Raw genomic sequence first — 6,640 nt, 5'->3', positions numbered from 1 at the left:
ATTATTGACTAAATTTTTCACTAAACCATTAATGAAAGATCCAAGTTATTAATCAACATCAAATCTTATTATCTTTCAGTTAGAGTATCTAGGATTAGGAATTTTTAGTCAGATAAAATACACCGAATTTTCCTTTGGTGATAGATTTGAAATAAAATGAAAGTTCGTGCCTTTAAATGACAACTTTTAAAGGTCATGATTAAAATGAAACTTCGTGTAAAGTTCGTGATTTTCTTAGGAATTAACCCTACAATATATATGTATGCAAAAATACAATTTACTTAATAAAGCGGTAAATAGCGATATAAACTCACTGCTTGCTAATCCACGTGAAAACTCCCAGCAAGAAACCTAAACTCGGTTCTCCCCGAAAGCACGAATGGTGGACGAGTCTAAACAAATGCAAATAGTTATTAAAAATGGACCCTAACTCTATAGAGTACTAGACACCAAATAGGACAAGCACAAACAACAAGTTAAGGTAAAGCCAATCAGAGTAAACGCAATACTCAAATAATTATAAAGTCAACAAGTCGAGTTATCACTACCAAGATTCTTCCCACTTGTTGGGCGACAAAAGTCTAACCCAACTCTAAGGCTTTATCAAATTATATCCTCAAGTTTATAATTCCGAAAACAACTTTGATAAAATAATATATTATCCAAATTATAAACCATTTATAATTATAAAAGCAACTTTGATAAATAATAATCAAATTCAAAACGGAACTTAATAGCTTTAAATTCAAGTAACCCAAATTACAAACCAAAAACTTAGCTAAATAAGTTTAGAAAACTTTCAGGGATAGATTGTAATTTAGCCAAATTGACATGCCAAAATGATATTTGAAATCAAATATAATTAGCTGAGTAATTATCGTTTACACTTTACTAATTTGTAAATCAAAACGAAATTCAAAAGTTATTATTAAAACAATCACAATAGGTAAACCTAACTTGAGGGATTCAATTGTTTTAGCCAAAACAAATGAGTGGTCATTATAGCCATTTAACCATCTCCCTTGAATTCAAACAAGGCAATTCCCTCCATCTATCAAAAAGTTGCAGTACACTAATCAAAACCTAAGAGAAACAGCAGCAACTGTAATAAGAAATCCAAAGCAAAAAAAGAACAACGTTAGATATTAAAACAAGGCAACGATAAACCGTACGGCGTAGAACGAAAGAACCGAATGTACCGTTAACGATGACAATATGTAGGGATCGGAGAGATCGATGAATAATGAAGAACCGTCAAAGAAATTTTTAGTTTATAGCTAGAACAACGAGATACGAATTAAGAACCGTATTTGACGATATCGAAATCAAATAAACCAAAACGTAATACTTACCGAATCTTTTAATCGAAAGGAAAAGGAATGAACATTTGAATGTGTTTAAGAGCTATTAGAGTCGGCTAGGGTTTTAATAAAATAGGGTTTCAGAATTTTACAAACCGTGCTCATCCTATCCAGACTTCCAGACTCGTTTCCGGGCTCATCCAGACTCCAAATCAGGCCCAGTTTGAACCCAGACGTAGGGAATTAGATGTAGTTTAATATTCTGTATTGTAATGGGCCAGACCCGATATTAAACGGACTCAGAAGTCTCACCTAATAAAATATAGTAACGGTTGTATAGGCTTTTAAAGTCTCACCTTATAAAATCAATCAATCACAGTTATACATCCGGTTTTAGGCTTTTGCATATAAAATATCCAGACCAGTCAGACTTATGTTATTTGCTAGAAATCTCTAAAGTTAGATGTATGCTTAGGAGTACCTGCTACTTGCCTCAAATGCAGTCCAGATCGAGTCATATGCGCGTCAAACATGTTTATTGCACATGCTTATTTACAGCTTTCATGTCCTATGAACTGCATATACTGCTGAGATAAGAATTTAAAACGAATATGTCCAGTAAATAAAGCCGGTAACCGATAAGCCAAGCACAAGAGTCTCGGGGAGGTCCATGAATCCTAGTCTTTGGTCCGATGCACGATAGTCTTACCAGAGGCGAGTAAGGCTATTTAGTCTTAGACTTATAGTTATGTTTTAAACTATTTTGTTGAGTGATCCAACTGTTATTTTATTTCTATTGGCATGTACTCTGTTTATGGTATTTCTATATATTGCCATACTTTTGGAGTTTTTAATTCAAGAAAAGCATACTTTGAATATGTGTTGCTTTTATATATTGCTAGACTAGGCTGAAGTCTCGGTTGCCCCGAGGATGTGGTTTTATACAGTTACATTGTTTTAAATGTATATTGTTGGTTATCCGAAAGGCTAGCTACGGGTTTTGGTACAATCATACCCATACCCTAGCGCTGGTCGCGATCTATAAAAATGGGTCGTGACAAAGTTTATATGAGAGCTTTTGTTTCAAACCAAGGCTTTTTATATGTTATGTGTTTATTTTTTTGGCATGATAAGTGGTTAATGAATCCTAAGAACTAATACAGAATTAGGATTCGAGTCATGTCTTTGAAACGTCATCTTTTGTTTTCAAAATTTTCTGCGTACTCCTATAGGAATGTCAGGAGTGAGTTGTGTGATTTAACTGATATATGCATGTATAAGTTGTTGTTTTCACTTGGGTGATCACTTGTACGCACTCCAATTATAAGCCTGAAAAAATTGGAAAACAACGTGGTCAGATATACTAAGATGAGTTCATAATGCTATTTACATTTATTAAGTTTAAAATCCTTAAAACAAATCATTTTCCACTAATATACTTAAGATTATTGAAATACAATATTGAAATGATACCCGCGTAAGTATGACGTATCATGCTGAACCCAGAGTGGACGGGAACAAATCCTCGTCATATACCAGCGCAAGCAAGATATTAGTATGCCGATCCCAAAGTACTTACCGGTGCACACAGTCTCGATACAATCCTATCGAGTAGCTTGTCCAATCCAAATCCATAATTGGTTAAAACAGTTCGAAACAGTTTATATACTAAAATAATTGTGGTGCTTAATAAAGCGGTAAATAACACCAGAAACTCACTGCTTGCGTATCCACGTGAATCTTGGCAAATAGCCTAAACCAGCTGCGACTCCAAAGCACGAACAGTCGACGAGACTAGAAACAAAGCTTAAGTTAAAAACAAATCGTCCCCTAACAATAAGAATATTAGATACCACATAGGACTAGCATCTCAAACCACAACCAAGGTATAAGCTCAAGCACAACATCCGTATAAATACATTCCATATTCAAATTAATACCAGAGTCGAACAATAATTTAAGCATAATTGAGTTCCCGTTAAAAATATAATCCGGAATACTTATATAACTTAGTTTAAAACTTTGAAACCAAGTGAAAATCCCAGAGTTGTGAATTTGCCTTCAAGCTTAATCTCACATGTCGGACGACCCAAGTCTAACCCGACCCAATTATATGACAGAGTAATAACCAATGTTAAATCTAAAACTTTTAAACCAAAACATTATTCATTTGAAAACCATGGAACTCAATATAGCTTAACAACAAGGCAACACTTATACAATATGCTCAAAACTAGCCCCAGTTGGCCAAACCACCCAGAGTAGACACCAGCATGCCAAATCACTTAAAATGATTCCAACAACATGTATACATATCTAAAGCATAAGCTCATATTTGAACCAATTAATCAAACCAACAATCATTCATCGCATAGAATTTCTAATCTTATAATCAACAAACATGAAACGTTTTCCCAACAAGTTTAAACAATACCAACATACCAAAGTCATACAAACAACCCCAAAAATGTTTATGGGCAGCAACAATATCCTCCAACAATAACAACAACAAACCAATGTATAATTAAGTATTTTAAGCCAACAATCCAACCATAGGTTCAACTTCGAAGTTCTGATGGGATCCAGTGCATTAGTGCTGGTATAATCGCACTCGTCACACCTTGCACGATCATCGTAAATATCTGCTGCCTTGCAACTCATTCAACCAAAATAAAGACTATCTTTAAAAGTACATTTTGGTCCCTGAACGTTTTCCATATTTCCCATTTAGTCCCTGCATTGCAATTCATCGGTGCTCGTTACTCGTTCTGTTTATGTCTCGGCAATAATACTAAAAAAATGCAGGCGCGGACCGTAAAAATGCAAAAAACGGGTGCAACACGAGGACTTCCTAGGAGGTCACCAATCCTGGTACTGCTCTCGCCCAAGCACGTTTAGCTTGGGTGTTTTGATGGGATCCGGTGCATTAGTGCTGGTATGATCGCATCCTTCACACCCTGCAGGATCATCGTATATATCTGCTGCCTTGCAACTCATTCAACCAAAATAATAACTATCATTAAAAGTACGTTTTTGTCCCTGAAATTTTTCCATATTTCCCGTTTTGTCCCTGCATTGCAATTCATCGGTGCTCGTTACTCGTTACTCGTTCTGTTTATGTTTCGGCAATGATAATAATAATAAAAAAATACAGGCGCTGACCGCAAAAATGCAAAAGAGGGGTGCAACACGAGGACTTCCCAGGAGGTCACCAATACTAGTACTGCTCTCACCCAAGCACGTTTAACTTCAGAGCTCTGATGGGATCCGGTGCCTTAGTGCTAGTATGATCGCACACGTCGCACCTTGCACGATCATCATATATATCTGCTACCTTGCAACTCATTCAACCAAAATAAAAACTATCTTTAAAAGCACGTTTTGGTCCCTAAACTTTTTCCATATTTCCCGTTTAGCCCTACATTGCAATTCATCAGTGCTCGTTACTCGTTACTCGTTCTGTTAATGTCTCGGCAATAATAATAATAAAAAATGCAGGGGCGGACAACAAAAATTCAAAAAAGGGGTGGAACAAGAGGACTTCCTAGGAGGTCACCCATCCTATTACTGCTCTCGCCCAAGCACGTTTAACTTTGGAGTTAGATGGGATACGGTGCATTTATGCTGGTATAATCGCACCCGTCGTACCTTTCACGATCATCATATATATCTGCTGCCTTACAACTGATTCAACCAAAATATAAACAATCTTCATAAGCACGTTTTGGTCCCTGAACGTTTTCCATATTTCCCGTTTAGTCCCTGCATTGCAATTCATCGGTGCTCGTTACTTGTTACTCGTTCTGTTTATTTCTCGGTGATGATATGTAAAACTAAAAAACCATATGCAAATACGTGATACCTTTCAAAATCAAAACGTTACTCGTTACTCGTTCTATTTATAGGCCCCAAAGTGAAAAAAAAACGACATGCGCATTGCGAGCCTGCCGTCGTGCCTTTTGAAAAGACACAAAACACCCCGCGGCGCGTTGCGAGGCGCGATGGCCCAATGTGCCCTCCAATGTGCTCCGGTTCTGATCCAACGGTGAACTCTTTCTCGTGCACAGCATATTAAAAAATGAGCCCGATCCAACGGTGCAATTGGGAGATATGGATGTTTTATCAAGACATGTCAGATTCAGAAGGTACACGAACACACTATTGATTATAAACCTGATACAAATCAAATCGCCGTCGAAAATCACACGGCACATGCGACCCATACAAGATACAACTCAAACCCCAAGCATAGTATCACACTTGCTAAGTCCACCATTAACAATCCAAAACTAAGTCGAAAAAACAACAAAACCATGACAAAAAAACGCGGGATATTACAATCTCCCCAACTTATATAAAATTCATCCTCGAATTTAACGTAACACAACCCACGTAAAACATATGATACAACTATATGTTGTCTGAACAAAAACACACGTAACACAACCCACGTAAAACATATGATACAACTATATGTTGTCTGAACAAAAACACACGTAACAAACGTGAAAACACATAATATGACACCCAAAGTAATAAAGGAAAACAATTATAACAATTCTGCATAATGAACTCTGTCTCCCAAGTAACCAACCTAAACTGTAACCATAGGAATTCCATGTTTAACGATCTATGCACTTGCATAATAAAAAAACTCAACAGGTTGTTCCTAGAACAATAACTAAAAATCACGACTTTCATAAACCGAACAATCTTAAAAGGTCATAAAAGCCTTAATGCTAACTTCCACTTAACATAAAATGATAACGCCATTTCTAGGTGAAAACCAAACGAAGGAATACAAATTCTCCTGCATAAAGTTCGACTGAAATACTTGGGATAAATAAGAACGAACTCGAGTCTCCATATAATGCTCGACTGAAATACTTAGGATAAATAAGAACGAACCTCGAATCTCTTTAATGATAACTCTAATCAAAATTTCAACCAAGAGAAAGTCAACACAAGACAAAACACTCCGAAAATATATGGGGTATTACATTCTCCCCAACCTAAGAAAAATTCAACACAAGTCACAACACACATATTGTGCAAAATTCCGATTCTAACAACTTGGTGCTCCAACAACCACTCCATCAACACAAATGTGAACAATCAAAAATTATCCAACGAAGTTGGTTTCCAAAACTAGCTTGAATCTTAAAATTTTCGAAACCCATATCATCAAAGTTCAAGAACAATCCTGAAGCTCAAATTCTAGTTCTTACAAAAACCACACTATATAATACCATTAACTTTGCGAATTATAAAACACAAAAACTCACACCGTTATTCAAAAGAAAATGTGAACTTACCTCATGGTAACGAAATCTCCAGAT

The 6,640-nt window shown here is 36.2% G+C and overlaps 1 non-coding gene and 2 pseudogenes across 1 annotated transcript; all 3 read right to left on the bottom strand.

Annotated features, from left to right (window-relative positions):
- Window positions 1-4,131: 4,131 nt before the first annotated feature.
- LOC126685127 (5S ribosomal RNA) lies at window positions 4,132-4,250 on the bottom strand (annotated as a pseudogene).
- A 230-nt stretch (window positions 4,251-4,480) lies between these two features.
- On the bottom strand, window positions 4,481-4,599 carry LOC126685116 (5S ribosomal RNA). Its single transcript, XR_007643268.1, has one exon. It is a non-coding gene; the product is annotated as a 5S ribosomal RNA (ribosomal RNA).
- A 225-nt stretch (window positions 4,600-4,824) lies between these two features.
- On the bottom strand, window positions 4,825-4,942 carry LOC126685158 (5S ribosomal RNA; annotated as a pseudogene).
- Window positions 4,943-6,640: the final 1,698 nt, after the last annotated feature.

Source organism: Mercurialis annua, linkage group LG5, assembly GCF_937616625.2.
Source record: "Mercurialis annua linkage group LG5, ddMerAnnu1.2, whole genome shotgun sequence".
NCBI classification, from domain to species: Eukaryota; Viridiplantae; Streptophyta; class Magnoliopsida; order Malpighiales; family Euphorbiaceae; genus Mercurialis; species Mercurialis annua.
Note: the sequence above shows the minus strand (reverse complement) of the source record. Positions and strands in the feature narration are given on the sequence as shown.